This window comes from Mesoplodon bidens (genome assembly GCF_964165515.1).
Source record: "Mesoplodon bidens genome assembly, chromosome: 16".
Taxonomy (NCBI): Eukaryota; Metazoa; Chordata; class Mammalia; order Artiodactyla; family Ziphiidae; genus Mesoplodon; species Mesoplodon bidens.
In genome coordinates this window covers 6,536,387-6,555,325 of record NC_138173.1, presented here as the reverse complement: position 1 = coordinate 6,555,325, position 18,939 = coordinate 6,536,387, and the positions used below count along the sequence as shown (strand labels likewise).

The window sequence follows — 18,939 nt, the reverse complement described above, 5'->3', positions numbered from 1 at the left end:
CTCAGTACCCCCGAGGCCTTTCCCCTACAGATAAATAACTCTAAGGTAGAGCTGGAACTCTTTGTTTTAAATATGTGCCTCGGGTGATTCTTATGAAAATCTAGTTTGCATTTAACTCTACATTTTCACATGGAGGCATATAAACCCTCAGCCGGTGCTCACCAGCCACATGAACTGGCGCAAGTCAATTCACCTCCCTCAACCAGTCTCTCCTCTGCAAGATGGAGACATGTCCACCTCGAGGGAGTAAGGGGCACGGTGCAAAGCCTTAAACCTTGTAGGCGCTCAGTCGTTAGTCAAAGGAATGATGAGACAATGCACACAATGAACAATGTGACCACGCATCCACACTGTGTGTCTCGGAAGCGCGGAATTACAGGATGAGGTGCAAGCCCTGCACCTGCCGTGCTAGGTTTCTCCATTCCCCGACTCCTTCTGCAGCTCAAGCATTTCACCTCACACAGCAAATCTAGACTACCAGAAGCACCTCAGGCTTGCTCTGCCATTTCACGCCTTAATCCCTTGACTTGGTCCTACCTACCTGGCTAGAATTTCCCTCTGAATCTCTCCCACACCAACAGCCTTCCGCCAGCCCATCCCTTCACCTACCGAACACCCACCTTTCCCTAAGAGGTAGGAAGATCTCACTGGGCCCAGATGGGACCCGCTTCAGGAAAGCCTCCCTGGGCTGGATCCCTCCCACACCTGCGCATCTGCTCAGGGCATCGTCTCACTGGGGGCACGGAACATGGTGCCTGGCACTTCCTGGCACAAGGTGGCACCTCAGGACAAATATGTGAAGCTGGGTAGCGAGCCAGTCTGGGACACTGCGAAGGATCACCCGTCTGGTGCTTCCCTGGCCAAGAAGTTGACCTCTAACCAAAACAGTTCAGAGAGTGCCAGGAAAGGTCCCAGGTGAGGGTGAACCCAGCTCTCCTGACCCACCTAGAGCAGCATCAACCCACCTGCCACCCAGCTGGGCCACCTCGGATGCAGCTCCTCCAGGCCCGTCCCACCTCCAGGTGACTGTGGACCCAGCAACCCCCTAGACACCCGAATGCCACAGAAATGTGAAGATGGGAAACCTTTATCATTTGGGGATACTACGTTTTGGGGTCACTCATTATGCAACAGTAGATAATACAGATTTTACTTCAACTCCTAGTGTTCTTTTTGCCCAGTGTAATCATTTATCTAAAAGTTTCTATTTCATAGATAAAAAGATCATCAAAGGGACACAGAGAATACATGTTCTGGTTCCCTCTGGCCACACTCACCAAAGAGACAGCTGATTGTTCAGATTCTAAAATAGTTTAAAAGATACCCTAGTTTCTGTTTTGTGAGGTACTCAGATTAAATGGGTCAACTACATAATTAAACCATAAAAATAGAATGCATTGAATGATATAATAAGAAATAGTTCAACCTTCTACCTATGAGTCAAATTTGTTTCCAAATGGGACTTATTTTAATTATAGAATATACATCTCACTAGATGTCACTTTAAATCCCTGTAACTAAAAAAAAAAAAAAAAAAGTTTCAGCTCACTGAGGGCAATTTTACTTAAGGACCTAAGACTAAATTTAGAAATTATCTTCACTATATTCATTTAAAGATAATCAATTTAATAGTACCTACATTAATTTTTGTTGAAATAAGAAAAAGTGTTCCAAGAATGTAAATTTTATGTACTCTAAAACAATTTAAAAAGAACCAAGGTGTCTGAAAGCAGGAACAGCACTAACTCAGCTAAAAAAATTAAAATTCCCAAGACAAGGATATTATCAGAAAAACATTTTTTTAATCTAAGGAAATAAAGTACATTTTCACAGTCCAAAGTCTTGATGTTAATTAACAAAGATATCTTACACTCACTTCATTTAAACATATTTTATAAAAGCTGAATATACTCCAAGAACAGATTTCCATTAAAATTCTTTTCTTTTAAAATAGAATATGAAGCTCATAGTTTTGCTTCCAGATGTCTTAACATGCTTAATACATGGTACCCCCCCCCAAAGCAAACCATAAAGGAACTGATATTTTAACTATGAAAATGCACACGGACTAAAGACAAATGCAAAGTGGCTACAGAAAAACATACACATCCCTGGCTTATTAAGCAGAAGTGTTACATTAAAAATTATCCACTCTGTTTCAGATTCTTGGTGAGAAAGTTAAAACCTGTGACACACAGCTCATCTCCTCGGGGTGAGCTTATAACCCTTTCTGTCTTCCCAACATTCTCCCTATAAGACATCCACCCTCAATCACCCTCCCTCCAGCCCAGGATCCTGCAAAGTCTTCTGGTGCCTGGGGGCTCTCAAATCAAGCACCACGCATCTTTAAGAATGAGGACTTCCCCCATATCAGGTTCAACATCGCCAGGGAATCCATGAAACATGCCAAGTCTCAGGCCCTCCAGGACCCAGTGAATCAGAAACTCTGGGAAGAGACCAGCAATTCGTGTTTAACCCTGCAGGTTAACTCTGATGTGCTACACTCTGGGAGTCACCGGCCCAGATCCAGGGCTCCTCAAGCCCCCTGTGCATCACCGACACCCCCAGAGGCAACCTGGGTGCTCCCCCAGTTCCCACTCGGATGCTACAGAATCCCAGGTATCCTTAAGGGGTCCACGGTGGGGACCACTGGAGCAGGTAATCTTTTTTTTTTTTTTTTTTTTTTGTTTAGTTTCTGCTTTATAACAAAGTGAATCAGTCATACATACACGTCTGTTCCCACATCCCTTCCCTCATGCGTCTCCCTCCCTCCCACCCTCCCCATCCCACCCCTGCAGGCGGTCGGAGCAGGTAATCTTGAAGGGCCTTTCGAGGAAGAACTGTGACACCAAGTTCACCCTAAGAGTCCCCATTTTGCTTGGCCCTTTGCCAAGCCAGAGAGAACAGAGGGCAAAAGCATAACCCTGCACACAAGAGGCCCAGATCTCAGTGCACAGAAAACCCCCGTCCCCAGGAGACACAGGTCCCGGCCTCCTTCCCAGCACGGGAACAAACACTCCAGAGCTGAAGGCCGCTCCTTCGCTCCTCTTATAAGCATTTATCAGTTTGTCTTGGTGTTAAAGAGAGAGGTGACCTTGTTTTCCAGCAATGTGCCCCTGAGACAGCGCCCTGAATAGACTCTGTTAAATCTACTGTGGAGCCGACTCAGGGCTTCTAAACGAGATGGAATAAACCCAAAATGAGAAGTAAAAAAAAGATGGTGCTAGAAATGGCAACAGCAACAGCAGGTTATGGGTGAAGCTGACACGTGTCAGGACGGAAATCATCTGGGCCTCGGCGTGGGAGACAGACAGCTGACTGTCCAGCCCCTTCTGGACCCCAGCCCTGCCATCCCATCAACAGCCCCTCTAGGCCTGGGGAGGGCGGGTGGGCAGAAGAGACAGCCCAGGGTAGAGTGGACCTCAGGGCCTCTGGGAGCAGCCCCGGGCAGGGAGCTCCACCGGGGAAGACAAAGGTGGGGATGTTTACTCCACCCTGCCAGCCCAGGTCGGGGGTGGTGAGATGCATGACCCCAGGAAAGGGAAGGCCAGGCCAGGAGGGCAGTGAGGGCCTCTCTTTCCGCTCACGGCCAAGGCCACAGCCCTGGCTCCCTGAGTGCGGGCACTAGACCAGCTCTGCCCCTCGCCAGCACCTTGAAGATTCCACCTCAGCTCTCGGCACCGAGTTAGGTGGGACAGTAGAAACACCAACCCTGCAGGCTATTCTGAGAAAGGTATGGGATAACCCCAGGGGACCCCGAGCATCCCCACGCAAGCACAGGAGCCCAGAAGCCTGCCTGCCAGGTACTGCGATCACCCAAACATGCCCAGAGAGGGCCCCGTTCATGGCCCAGAAACATAACCAAACTTCTCTTTGAGATTTTCTACCCAAGAGATAATTAAGTTGTAAGAATCCTGCCCCTCCCTTCCTCCACACAAAGGTAACAATAAGTCTTGTACTTTTGAATGGAAAAAAAAATGTAACCTCTAAATATTTTTCTCATCTACAAAAAAAATATATAAATAAAAAATTGGAAAGCTGCCCACTGCTGACCTAAATAGGTAATATGAAAGTCTTGATACAGTCAAATATAAAACTCCTACCTTCCCAATGTAAAGAGTTTAAATAACCATTAAGAAAGTGTCTAGTTTTACTTTACGCCTTGCTTTCTTTCACAAAAAGATGTGAGATACCTTCAAGAAAAAAGAAAATAAAATCAGAGACAAACAGAAAATTAAAATTTCAGGACTTAGAGAAAATTAAAGCATAGAAACAGGACAAGATAGAGAAGAAACCGGCCATAATTTCCTACTAAGTTGTTATAGTCGAGCTTCAATTTTGCCTAAAGTTTACCATTTATCATCAAATGACTTGCCTTGCATGTTTCTGACAAATTGGTAAGTGTGTAAGTTGTTGAGCACACTGAGTGATAACAATGCAGGACATGCTGACAACATCTCCACCAAAGTACAGGCAAAGGTGTCATGTGGCCGCTTCTGGAACCACATATCCTCCAACCACAGTGGAGGGCAGGATGGACCAGAGGGCTGCTCGGTCAGGAAGGCCATTCCAGGAGGGTCTACGATAACTCCTTGTCACCTAAACTCTGCCTACAGCTACTTCCTACACACATGGAAGATGAACGTTGAGGGAAAGAGAGCAGTGGATGGGCTGCATAAACGTGAGAAAGAACTTCCCACAAGCTTCAGATTGTGAAGAGCTCAGAAGGTCCACACCTTTCAACTAAAGTTCTAAAACCCTGACCAGATGCAGAACCATCCACTTCTGTACGGATGCAGCCAAACAGGCACCTAGTGGGCAAAGCCAGAATGTTCTTTCAGAAACAACAGTTTGAAGGTCACTCTAGAGGTCAAGGACAATACATCATTAGTCCTCACTCCCAGCACCCAACCAGCGAGGTGCCTGGGCACACGTATCCTCAACACACATGCTCAGTGAATGAGTTCCAGACCACAGCTGGCACGGGTAACCTTTTCCAGACTACCCAAACCTGGTCAAACTTGACATCTTCATAAATGACCTTCGTTTATGAAACAAGCTCTTTGGGAAGCCTGAGAGCTTCCCCCAGCCTGTTCCCGACACCACCATCAATATATACGACCTTCTGGGAACTGAGTTCAATCAGCCACAGACACAGCCATGGCATCAACCACAACTCCACGTTCCCTAAATCGCCCTCGAGCTCATCAGAGGAAGTGTTTCAAATATGAATCTACAGAACTGTTCTGATCTTCTAGCCTCGTAACCTTACGAAAAACAAATGAGGTTGGCTTGGCATGATTTGTTCTTCGGGAAACTATCCTGCTTTTAGCTCTGACTACTTCCTTTCCTACAAGTGCTCAGCCATCTGTTCCACACTGTGCTGTAGGATGTTGCCAAGGATGTGAAGGAAAGGCAATGAATCGTAGAGTCGAAAACAGCACCCTCCCAGGGAAACAGAATGCAAGCCACAAATGTGAACCGTGTACGTTCTTTTAAGTTTTCTTGTAGCTGTAGTAAAAACTTAAAAAACAGGTGAAATTATCTTGATGATATATTTTACTCAAAAACTTGATAATATATTTTACCCAATCCGTCCAAAATAGCATCATGTCAACATGCAACGTAAAAAATTATTCAGGAGCTATTTTACATTCTCTTTTCAAGCAAATCTTCAATATCTGGTACTTCAGGCTTAGAGGATATAGCAATTGAGGCCAGTCACATGGCCAGCGGCCAGCCCACTGGACAGTGCAGGGCTAGGATCTCTTGGCGTCTTCTGAAAATTCAGGGCATTTATTTTAATTCTGGCACCCCCTGTCTTCTCCACGATCTCTCAGGATATTATCAACAGTGCAACCTTGATCCCATCTGCAAACTCCCTCCGCAACTGAGAGGCCCTTGACCTCAATCTTGAGATGCAAACCACTCTCAGGGTAGCACAGTGGACTAAGACTGAAGCAGATTCTCACGAGAGGCTACTGGGTTGGATATGATTCCCGTCCCTCGATAGAGGGACGAGGCAGAGACATACTTTCACGCCTTTGCATTCACCTTACTTGAGCATCACAAAAGGCGTGATTGTTTCCTCTGTTCTTTCTATTCAGACCACAGAAGTCAAGGAAAAGCATCAGAGAGGAGGCGTGACAGAGCCGTTTAGGATGACCGGGACTTCAGGAAGCAGAGAGAGAGGGAACGCCAGGCGCAGCGGGGACGGGAGGCGCCCAGGGAAGGGGCTGGAGGGGCCCCGGTGCCAAGTCAGGGAGGCCTGGGCGGTGGGTTGACAAGACTTTGTCCTGGGCACCTGGGGTGGGGGTGCCTGGAACAGCTGAGCAATGTGACAGGCGGGCGACGCAGCTGATTCCGGAGAAAGTGCCCCAGAGGCAGGAGAGGGACGAAGGCTGAGGCGGGGGGTCAGCCAGAAAAGAAGAGAGGATGGAGGCCTGGGGGTCGGGGAAGGCACACCAGGAACGCAGAGCTGGGCCGGGCAGGAGAGACATTTCAGAATCAGATGGAGGGCAAAACCCAGAGAGGATGTCCAAGGGGATGAGGGTCCTCCTTTCAGGATGGGGTGACGGTGAGCCGCTAAGCCTCAGCTGGCAGGAGCACAGGCTGGAGAACATCGACCTGCCTCCTGCCATCAGCCCGGAGGCTTCTCCCACTCACAGGGTGGCAGCGTCCGTTCAGATGCAGGGGCGGGTGGAGAAGTCACCCCTTCCCAAAGGCAAGCTTTCCATGGCTCCTACACTGTTACCTCATTAGACCACAAAGCATTTAACATCTACGAGCACAGACAAAAGTTGTCTTGCTTGCTACTAGGTCTGCTATTTTAGGTTTGAGGAATTCACGCTCTTATCAGTAGAAGGCAGTTTCTTACAGGAGCTTTGCTGCTACTTCTCCAAATGCAAGGAAAAACTACTTTCTGAAATAATATTCTCTCGGTACTTTTTGTTCAAAGAGTGGTTAGAGGGGCCAGAAAGTAACGGTAAAAAGAAAAAGGGCCGAAGCTGTATTTTTCTCGTAGAATAAAAAGACGAACCTTCGCTTCACGGATGCTGCAGTCCCCACGTCAAGTGGGCAACACTGTGAATCACGGGACCCCACTCACAAGGAACGCTGACAATTTCAACAAGAGCAACAGGACATTTCAGAGGATGGACGCGTTTGGAAGCACCCTGAGGTCACGTCAATTCTCCATGACAGGCAGGAACTTGGGGTCAGAACTGAGGAAATGAAGTTCTAAGAGATGGCTGAGATGAGGCTGAAGTTCTAAGGGAGGAGGCCCATAGGCTCGGAGCCACCCAGAGCTTCATGATGAGTGAAGACGCGACGTCCACCCAACCCAGTAGCAGCACGGTCCCTGGCAAACAGCAGGCACTCAAGCACATATGTGTTGAAATGGAAGTGGTGCCAGTGGCCAGTGACACCACTAGTCCCTGCATCAGCTGACCAAAATCTGAACACTGGTTTTGGAAAACAGCTCAGTGAAGTATGACATCCATGTCCTAATGGTGAAACGTGGCAGGTGAGAAGATTTTAGCTCTAGGTACCTTGGCCTCAGCCAGTTTTATCTAAGGAGATCAGGATACGAGATAAAACTCTCCTCTGGGGTCTAGTAAAGACCTGAAAGTCAGCCTATTGGAACCTGCCAAGGTCGCCCACCATTGTCAAGGTCACCAGGCCCTGTACCAAAGCCCAGACCATTCTAAACAAGTCAATCTAAAAGTGACCTCTGGGGGGCTTCCCTGGTGGCGCAGTGGTTGAGAGTCCGCCTGCCGATGCACGGGACACGGGTTCATGCCCTGGTCCGGGAAGATCCCACATGCCACGGAGCAGCTGGGCCCGTGAGCCATGGCCACGGAGCCTGCGCATCCGGAGCCTGTGCATCCGGAGCCTGTGCTGTGCAACGGGACAGGCCACAACGGCCACAACGGTGAGAGGCCCGCGTACCATAAAAGTGACCTCGGGGAGAAATTAAAGTTTTAGTTATAGGCAACTGATCAGTTACTTACCTCTTAAAGCTCAATGTCACTGAAAAACATAAGCATAAATGCATCAACTATTTCAACCAGAAGACAGCAGAGCCATCACGCAAATACAAAGAATATAGGTAAAGCGCTGAAAAGAGTGATGGGATGTACTAAACACTGTATGAGGGTCTGACTTGATATCGTATCATTATCACTGACTACACAGGCTAAGGCAGGGAAAAATCAGAGGTATGAATAATCCTATAAAAAACCAATATTGCACTCAATTCCTTCCTATATTCACTAGGTTATGCAACAATAAATAGTATCTACCATCAAATCTAAAAACTACCTTCTGCTGAAACCAGAAAAATGTATGTTTTCAAGTTTCTTCTTTCAATTTTTTTTTAATTGGAGTACAGCTGCTTTACAATGGTGTGTGAGCTTCTGCTGTACAACGAAGTGAATCAGCTCTGCATGTACATACGTCCCCTCCCATCTCGGACCTCCTTCCCCCCAGCCTCCCACCCCCATCCTACCAATCGCGCTCATCACAGAGCACCAAGTTTTGAGACATTTCCCTAACAGGTTGAAATCTTAAGACCAAATAAGAGTGAGGGGAACTCTCTTAACAAAAGGCACCTATCTTTCATTCGAAAAAAAAAAAAAAAAAAGGGAGGCAGTCTCCTGGTGGCCTAGTGGTTAGGATTCCAGGCTTGCACTGCTGTGGCCTGGGTTCAGTCCCTGGTTGGGGAACTGAGATCTCGCAAGCCGCGGCCCAAAAGAAACAAACTGGAAATCAGACATAATTACACAAGGTAACTGCTTTAAACTTGGACGTAAATTGTGTCGGGGATCAACCATAAGGTGGAGACTTAGGCCTCTGTGCTCACGGCTGTGAAGGGCATCTCCATGGGTGTGGGCTACACCGGGACCACACAGAGTAGGGAGGAGAAGGGGTGTCAGCAACACGACCGTGTTTCCCTCGCGCAGGCGACACTCATGCGGAGAAATACACACAGTGCCTCCATCCCTGATGAACTCACTGTCTCACTAAAGGAACCAGGAACCAAGAACACATCGTAAAATACAGCGATCAACTGAATGAGTGCAGGAAGTGCTGGCCGGCAAGGCACAGGCGCAGCGTTGCAGGTCCTTCTGGGAGAGCCTTCATGGAGGCGGGTCCCTGGCCTTAGCACTCCGGGGGGCAGTTCACTGAACAGGCTTGGGAAACAGAAGTTCTACAAAATGTTTTCACCACAGCTCATCTAGTTCCTGAAATGCTTTGGTTATACTGGCCACGTGTCGGGGTCAATTTTACGCATCAACTGGACTGGGATTCGAGGTGCCCAGGTATTTGGTGAAACGTGGTGCTGGGTGTGTCTGTAAGGACGTTTCTGGATGCGATTAACATTCAAATTGGTGCACTGAGTAAAGCAGGTGGCCCTCCCCAGTGTGGGCGGCCTCGTCTCATCTGTGGAGGACCTGAACCCAACAAGAGGTGGGAGAGGGAGAGGGAGATCTCTCTGCCCGGCTGAGCTGAGACCCGGGTCTCCACCCGCCCTCACACTGGAGCTGAGCCCTCGTCTCTCTGGGGTCTCCCGCCTGCAGACGACAGGTCCTGGGGCTTCTCAGCCTCCAAAACTGCACGCGCCCATCAACTCCTTATAATAAACTTCCTGGAGATCAAGACCGAGATCCTATTGGTTCTGCTTCTCTGGAGAACCCTGACTAACACTAGGTATATGTGAATAATAAATACTACCTGGTAAAATGAAAAATCCAAGTTAAAATGAAGATCCTTAAGTATTTCCGACACAAAACGTCTGAGGATGTTTGATAACGTCTTGGCGCGCTGAATTAAAAGGCTTTGGGATGCAGTCTCTTTATCATTAACTGAACTCACCTAAACACTTTTGAGGAAAGATCCAAAGAAAGGACAGAGCTTTTCAACAGCTGAATGCCTCATGCTGAAATTACTCTGGAAAAAGCATGTGGAAATAGCAATGGGGAATTAAGAACCAAAGCGGTTCGGTCCCGTGCCAGTGGATTCTGAAAGGAAAAATACCTGTGGGAGAAACCCGATAAGCACATCAGGCCACGTGAGCTGGAACCCTTCAATGCTGGAGCAAGGGCAGGGCGGCTTCTAACTGGGGAATCGTGGCCCGTGGGAAGCTCACACTGAACACACGGCTTAGAGCTGGAGAAGTGAAGTTCTCATACACACACACACACACCCCCCAACTATAGGACATGTGTGGGACTCCCATCACTTATATGGAAAGTTCTCTTAAAACCAAATTCCAGACTCTACAGATAAACCACAAATCTCCTCTAGCACGACCTAACAGAATATTCCAACTTCCCACAGAATACAGATTTATATGACTCTATAATACTCTCCCCCTATAAGAACTGCAAATATAAATTCACTAACAAGGATTAGAAAAAAAACTCTGTTAAATTAAATAACTAAGTTACTAGACAGCCAGTCTATCCCCTAAAAGACGGTGGCCACTTTGACCAAAAACTGTCAGAAGGCTTGTAGTCACACACTCCAGTCCTGCTGTAAGTTAAAACAAAGCTTACAGAAGCTGTGAAGAGCACCCAGGACTTGTCAAATTCCAAACCAACACAACGATTTCTCTTCTTCCTTCATGGTCACTGAACAAGAACAAAATTTACTGGGAAGAAAAACATCTGATTCTTAAACATCACAACATTCCAATCAGTGATCATTTGAATGAGCAACGGCCAGGGATAGATGAAAAGGATTTGAAAAATCCCCAACTCGAGTTAAGTGCACAGGGAAACTCCCAGTTCACCTTTTGCTCTAACGATGTAGTCAAAACACAGAACTGCTGTCAGGATTCACCGGTACTTCCCGACACCACTGAGTTTCCCATTTCCACCTGTCCGTTTCTGACCCCCTAGTGGAAACGGTGGCCCCCCGGTAGCCAGGGATCAGAAGATGATAGTTTGCACGTGTGCAAATAAACAGGCTCACACCTCTAGGATGGTGGAGTGTCTGCACAAGGATTTGAAAAGACGTCTTTACATTTCATTCACTAAACTTCACCCAAAGACTACAGCCAATAAGCAAGTACTGGGAAAGATGAAAGCCTGGAGAAGAACATATACATATTCTTATTTCTAAAATGGGTACGATTTCCTTTTGAAAAATACAAAAATATAGAATCAAAATCAGTGCACCAACAAACGTCATTATAATGGGACACAGTTTCATTAGTGACAAGATATGACTTGGAAACGGGGGGGAATAACCCATGGTCCAGGGTGCTGACTAGGCAGGTCCACCAGGTTGCCAGCTCTGGCCCTGGTTTCAGTGCCCGCTTCCGGGGGCAGCGGGGAGGTGGAGCAGTGTGACAAGCATGGTCCCTTTCACAGCGGGTGCACCTCCCCACCATGTTTCCTCCTGTGGTTTATAGAAGGAGGTGGGTGCCTCTAAGCTGGCATCTCAGGTGTTAGGCAAGCCCCCGCTGACATTTATGGATGAAGCAGGTGACACCCTCTGAAGTGCCGGGGTAAGGCCATAAGCATGTCCCACTACCCCAAGAAATCCACGTTTCCAGATACCAATTCTCCCTCTCCTCTGACCCCCGTCCCCAAAATGCTCTCTCAAGACTGGCTTGGAGCCTGCCCACTGGACCCCGGGTTTATACACCTGGGCTGGAAGGCCCATCATCTCAGCACAAAAAACAGAGTCAGAGAAGAACCCTGCCTGAGAACAAGCCTTTCTGCTGCGCCTTTGGCTCCCGTGGGAAGGACCCCATAGTCAGCAGTGTCACCTGCACAGTCGGTTGGTAACTAAGTCCCGGCCCAGGCCCTGTGGATACAGCAGCCGACACGACAGCGACCCTCTCAACCGGGAGAAATGTACTAATAACAACGTGTAAGCAAAGTACACAATTTCCCTTAGGAATGAGGGCTGTGAATAAAATAACATAGGACTGGGGGACACAGAGTGGCTGGAGGAGGGGCAACCTTAGCTTCAGCAGTCAGGGTGAGTCTCTGAAAAAGTGCCTTTCAGCCTGTTACCCGTGTGATAAGAATATACAAGACAGATGGAGGGATGGGTGACATCCACGAGACAGTAACACCCACAGCAACCAAACTCCGTGGAGTGCCCGGTACTTTGCAAGCATCATCCTCCTAAAACCTCACAAGGATCCCATGAAGTAGTTCCTGCAGTTTTCCCTATTTTACAGATCGGGACACTGAGGTGCCAGAAGCCTGGGTAACCTGTTCAACCTACAGAGCCGATCTTTGTGCCCAGACAGGCTCAACTAGAAATGCGTCCCCTCCCAGGCCCTTGGGCACTGACTTAACCTATTTGCTGGGACAGCTAAGTGTTTGGCCTGGAATCCCCGCAGAGGTGCTCAAGCCCTCACCCTGCCCCGCCCCCAATGGGGTAACAGAGACAAACAAAGCTCAGAACTCCCAAGGGATCTGCCACCCATTCTGAATGTGCTCACGGTGTCTGTGACTCCCCTTGAACCTGACAAATCGTGGCTGTCCCAGTCTGCTTAATCTCTGACACCATCAGCCTTCAGTGCACCTAGAAGCAACGGCATCTGCGAATACCTTCTCATGTGGTTTGTAAGAATCAGTAAGACCACCTGCACAGGACGCAGGTTTCCACTGCAGCTTCCAATCCAGAGGTGGCCTACAAGGGAGGCCCTGCTGACCTGGCTCTTCTGCCACTGTCTCCTGTTCCTCACAAAGGCCACAGGGCCTTTGCACAGGCTGTCTGTCCTCTCTGCCCAGAGGCCTTCCAGAGGTTGCCTCTTTCTTTCACATATGTCTCAGCTCAAACATCCTCCATGAGGCCCTCCCAGACCACCCAGCCCAGATGAGAACACCACCCTCACTCTTGACTGCAATTATTACTGCTTCGAGTTAGCTTTTCATTTGCTTGTTTACTTTATCATCTATTTTGCCCCACTTGACACTAGGATGCCTTAGAGAGGCAGGGACCTTGTCTTTCCTGGGCACTGCTTATCCCCAGCACCTGGCACACAATCAATCTATAAATATCTGTTTAATGTAACAATCATCAGGACTTACCTGGTGGCGCAGTGGTTAAGAGTCCACCTGCCAATGTAGGGGACACGGGTCCGAGCCCTGGTCTGGGAAGATCCCACATGCCACAGAGCAACTAAACCCGTGCGCCACAACTACTGAGCCTGCGCTCTAGAGCCCATGAGCCGCAACTACTGAGGCCCACGGGCCTAGAGCCCGTGCTCTGCAACGGGAGAGGCCACCACAATGAGAAGCCCGTGCACCGCAACGAACAGCAGCCCTCGCTCACCGCAGCTAGAGAAAGCCCACGTGCAGCAGCGAAGACCCAACGCAGCCAAAAAATAATAAAGAAAGAAAAAATATATAACAATTAAGAAAAAATATATAACAATCATAATAGAAGAAATTACTAAATTACATTATTTCACATAATTACTTCCTTTTCATCACAGTCCAGTCAATGGGACAAAAAACTTGCTGTCAAGAATGACCATTTTGAAGGATATCAGTGATTCTTCCTGAAAAAGACAAAAAGATGCAACTAACTTCTAAAGGGGCCCTGAGGGGTAAAATGCACTACAACATAACTACTCCAAAATTTCCCATATGCTTCCAAATTGTATTTTGAAAAGCTTTACCCGGAACTGGACAATTTCAAAACCTACTGATCTTGCCCTGCTGTATAAAATACAGCACAGAATTCTTATAATTCTTCCAGAAAGCTCTCTGTCAAATGACGTATTGTTTCCTTCGGCTGGGTATTCACCTTTGAACTTCTCCCTAAAGTGTTTACAATTTTAAAAATCCCATCTTTAGTGCCAGTTCCACTTTAGAATTGTTTAATCATACTGGAAAAAGGAAGTAATTTGTTTCACCTACTAACATTTCCTTAAAAAAATTTTTTTTTAAATTTTTTAAAAAACAAGTCTGATGTCTTCAAATGCTGTGTTCTTATGTGATTCTCCTTGTGAGACTCAAACCACAAAAAGTTAAAAATATGAAAATCCCATGCAGGCCCTTCTCACAAGTAGGAGGGAACCAAACATGTCACAATAGGAGTGAATATGCATGACTTAAGTTCATTAATGTTGTATTACAAAAGATCATCCAGAAACAAACCCCGGTTTAAAAACAGGATGAAAATGTATTCTGCAATACATTTCCTTGCCAGTAACTAATTACCTGCAATTAATTATTTGGACCATGACATCCATGAACAATGAGAAACTAAATTTCTTAACTACTATTCTCCAAAATCTTCCATGCAAATCACCCCGTAACTTATCCTGACAAAGCTCAGAATCAATGTTACATTTAGCTTCTTCGATGAATATTTTTGGGCATAATTTGTGTTCTCCTCTGAACAATTCTCAAGCATTACTTTTGCGTGTTTCTATAACGCTTTCAATACCAAACAAGATCACCATTACAACATGAAATCAGCTTTGCTTCTTCTGAGCTCCGTGACTCAGCCGAGTCACCTGCCTCACCTGCAGCAAGGAGATAAGAGCAAGGACCCCGCGCTGGAGGAGTTAAGGGAACGCACCGTCATCTGTCTGGGACTGGACCGGTCCCCGCGCCAGCCGCAGAGATAACTCCCATCACAATCCACAAAACCCTTCTTCCGAGCGCACCTCCTCTCCTTGGTGCTGTACTAAGTAGAATGAATATATGTTTTCGTGGATGAGTCATGGCTTTGCAGAGCTCCAGAGCCTTCAGCCTGAATTGCAATTCTCACTGCATCATACTTGGAGGCAGAATGGTGGTAAAAACCAGAATAAATGAGAATTCACCCTGGGAAGTTGTTGTCTTAAATAAAGTCAAGAAGCAAGTAGGTTTCTTATCATTTGTTTCTCTCTCCTAGAAGTTAAATACTGAAAAAAAAAAAAAAAGTCCAGGATTGTTGGAGATCCCCAACGCTCAGCACAGTCAATCTTACTCTTTTATGGGCAAATAAGAGTAAAGGGTACAGTCGACTAAATAATATTTTGACAATGTTTGTCTTAACACCTGGAATACTCTGGCTTTCAGAGAGAAAAATCTGGCCAATATTCTTTAAAAGTTGAAAAGACAAAGGACAAACTTTTTAAAAAGTTTATTCCTAAGAATATTGTTAGGAAGTGTCAGTGCAGACAGAGTATATTTTGGGGAGAGGGCAAGCAATGAAATTGCTGAAGGAATCCCTGCAGTTTTTCTTGAGCACACGTCTGTCCACCAGCATTATCCACAGCACCATCTACTGCCCAACTGTCCGCACAGCAGCCCTGGCTCTGCAGGGCCCCCAAGAATTAATGCCAAGCCTCGGCTTAGCTAAATTAACTGTTTAGGAATGAAAAAGATGTCACTTCAAAGTTAAAAGCGGGGGCGACCTCAGAATGAAGGTAAACTCCTGACAATCTTTTCAAATATCTAGACAGCAAACATAATCTTTTGGTTACTAACATACAACAATTAAGTAGTTTTATTTTTTCTTGGCTAGTTACACTATAAACTCTGCTCTGCAGATTTTAAAGCATGGGTAAGATTTATATGTTCTGGTTGATGCATGTGTATACAGTACATATATTTATCTTTTATTACCTTTTGACATGGTAGGAGTTACCTAACCGCTGTTGCTAGCAGCAACGCGGAATGCAAAGTATGATCTTCAACCTATAGAACAAGGGGATTCAGGGAGGGGCTCAGAGCCCAGGTTTCTCCTAATGTCTAGGCTTTTCCTTAGACAGGTAGGCCCTTCAGGATAATGAAGTCTCGCGAAACATACGACCCGATGCAGGGCTGTGTTCTCGTCCTCACAAATCTGCTATACTTCATACAGAAGAACACACAGAACAGCTCGTCCGTCATAAGCAAAACAACAACCTAACCTCAATTCTGATCTAAAATTAAACTGCAGACTTAAAATAGACCATGATTTAAAAGATCTGGGACTTAAAAAACCAAAACAACCATTTTCCAAAGAGAAAAAAAGCACATGAACTGGTAATACAAATTAAAACTAAAACCAGCTGGCACCTAGCACCGTGTTCCGGAGGGAGGGCACTATTCTAAGCTCTTTACGGATTATCAGGTTGTCAAAATACCATCTATAGTAATACCATAAATTAAGTACCATAGGGTAAGTCAGTGGAATGTTAACCCGAGGAAGAAGTCTGGCTTACCATTAACTCACCCTTATGTTAAAAAAAACTATGCTTAATAAATAGCTCATTGGAACGACCAGGGGTGGTGATGTCACAAAACAAGTACAAGTTAATACAGGTATTTTCCATGGAATGACTCTAAGTGTAAATTGGGGGGGAAAGGCTAAATAAATATCTTCACCGCCAACAGGGGAAATGAAGAAAATGGAAGTCATTTACAGTCATTTACTATTTATACTGCAAAAATGCTTAGTCTACTATCATATTCCCCTTCTCAGAATCACACCCGTGTGTAGTCCACACCACGCCAGCCATGCAGTGTTGTCACAGATGTGAGCCAGATTTTGCACAGGACGTGGCCGGGAGGAAAAGCGCAAAGTTAGCTTGCATCTCCTGCGGGAAATAAAGCCTGCTTATTTTTGTGGCTCAATACATCTGAATACCAACTTGAAAGGGTTAAAAAGCCGGGCACCGGGTGTTCGCTTTCCACTCTCCAGAGTGATTTAAGCTTACAGCGAAGTTCTCTCCGCTTCCCTGCCCGGCCTGCAGCTTGCACGGAGGGAGAGCTGTCACCACCGTCTACACCCTGCCGCACGGGTTCTCACCACCAGCGGGGCCCCCGGGCTGGGCAGCGGGCTCGGCGGCTTCCCCCAACCTGCAAGCGCTGGGCGGCCGAGTTCCGAGCTCCGCGGCGTGACGGGGCACGAGTGCGCCAGGGGTCACTTAATTCCATTTCAAATCTGTACGCTTTCAAATAAAGTCGAGACAACGGAGACCACGGATGGAGCTGGAGGGGGCCACCAAAAACAAACTTTCAGAGCCCCTGAATCTGCATTTCTTGCAGGAATTCCCAGTCCGCGACGGGGAGAGCCCGATGCTCCCAAAGCACCCAGCCCCCGAGACGACAGGCCCTGCGAGGAGCCCTGGCCGAGGGGGTCCACTCGCAGCCCCCCGCCCCGCGCACCCCGCCTGCCCGGCCCCAGCCCCGGCCTCCGCCCGGCCTCCCGCCGACCCTGGGCGCGCGGCGAGCTCGCGGCCCGGAACGCCGGCCGGCGTCGGTCCGGGCCATGCGGCCCCCGGGCCCGGCTGGACCGAGCCCCAGGCCGGGCCGGAGCGGCAGAGACGGACCCAGCGGCTCCGCGGCCGCGCGCGGCTTCCGCATTGTCCGCGATCGGGGCGCGGCGCGGCCCCCCGACCCGGCCCCCGGCCCAGCCTTACCTCAGCCGCGCTCCCCGGCCGCGGGCGGTGCGGCCCGAGCCGGGCTCCGGGCTCCGGGGGCTGCTGGGACAAGGAGTCGGGGCCCGCGAGGGACGGGGGCCGGGCCGCCGGGGCCGCAGGAGGGCGGAGCGCGGACGGGGCCGGCCGAGGGGGCCTGGGGCGCGGGGCGGCTGAGGGCCCGGCTGGCGGCGGCGGCCGCGGCGGCTCGGTCTGCGCCGAGTGGGAGGGCTCGGGCAGCCTTCGCCAGGGCGCGAGGGAGGGAACTTGGAGCGAGTCACCGCGGCCCCGAGCGCGTGGCTCCGCCGAGTGTGCACGCCCCCGAGCGCCCCGCCCCGGCCCCGCCCCTCCCCTCGCTCCCGCCCCTAAACCTCCGCCCCGCCTCCAAACCCCCCGCGCTCGACCCCCACTCCCTCCCCGGTGGAGAATCGCCGGACCTCCACCGCCAGGAAACCCCAGATCCGGAGCCTGTTCTGTGAGCGTGATAACCCGCCAGTCAGTCCATCCAGATCCCGGTGCCTGACAACATTCTCTGTTGACTAACTTTCATATACTCAGACGGACCGCCTTAGTATTTGTAGACTAAACTTCTGAAGGCACTTTTAAGGCTCCAGAAAAGATTTGAAGAAGACAGTAGAGAATATAGAAAAAACAATCTCCGAGCACAAGGTACTGGCCCTAGAGAATGGGCCAGCTGATGTTTCAAAGTCAAGTAAGCGTTTTGGGGTGCATCCTTATTCATCTCATATTGCATGGTTTGGTAATGCTTTTTCTTTAGATTTGCTTAATAACTTGATTGGGGTTTTGAGGGTTTTACTGTTTTAGGAAGATTAAACCCATTCAGTTGAGTGTTTGCTACGGGGAATTCTAAAACGCAAAATCTATATTTATCAAAACGGTTGATTTTGAATGCGACACGAATTCACAACATGATTACTTCTCTAAAATATGTAGCAAATATGTATTTTGTATCTTTAGTACGTTTGAAATACAGTTGCATTCATCCCATTTTCTCAGAAAGATCATCTATATTTGAATTGTATGACTCATTTCACTCTAGTTCAGAAATTATCAAATAAATAAAACTCAGGCTCCCATAATAAATTTTTGGCCATTTACAAGAGAACCATTTTAAGGAAGTGACATGATACTGGGTTTTCAATGGAACTTTCCTTTGGCATACTAATGCATTCCATGTGATCACAGATTATGTTGTGGTCTCCTTTAACTCCAAAAGTCCTGTTACAGTAGAATGAAGTTATTTTTCATCATTCCCATAGCAAATGAACCAACTTCTCTCACTCCAAAGTAGTCTATTAAAAAATAATAATAATCACTTCTTTGCCCCAACAAGTTCCTTCTGGGAATTGCTCCGTGCTGTTGTGTGTGACACCCTCCCCCCTGCCATTTCAGGGGCTCATGAACCAGGTCTGCCAACCAGAGTGTATCTCATAGCCCCCCTCCAAGGGGAGAGGGCTGGCACAAGTTCAGAGGCGGGGTGGGGGGTCCTTTTTCTGAACTGATATGGCAGCTTCAGAGACCGTGCCATGTAAGCCTACAGCAGCTGG

At 48.0% G+C, this 18,939-nt stretch overlaps 1 protein-coding gene across 8 annotated transcripts in view; it reads right to left on the bottom strand.

Moving 5' to 3' along the window:
- FAM110B (family with sequence similarity 110 member B) overlaps positions 1 to 17,529 on the bottom strand; it is a 130,411-nt gene extending 112,882 nt beyond the window's left edge. For all 8 annotated transcript variants that reach the window (XM_081258878.1, XM_081258877.1, XM_081258879.1 and 5 more), the window contains exon 1: positions 17,375 to 17,529. The gene's annotated coding sequence lies outside the window, so the exon portion shown is untranslated. The remainder of the gene's footprint in view (positions 1 to 17,374) is intronic.
- Positions 17,530 to 18,939: the final 1,410 nt, after the last annotated feature.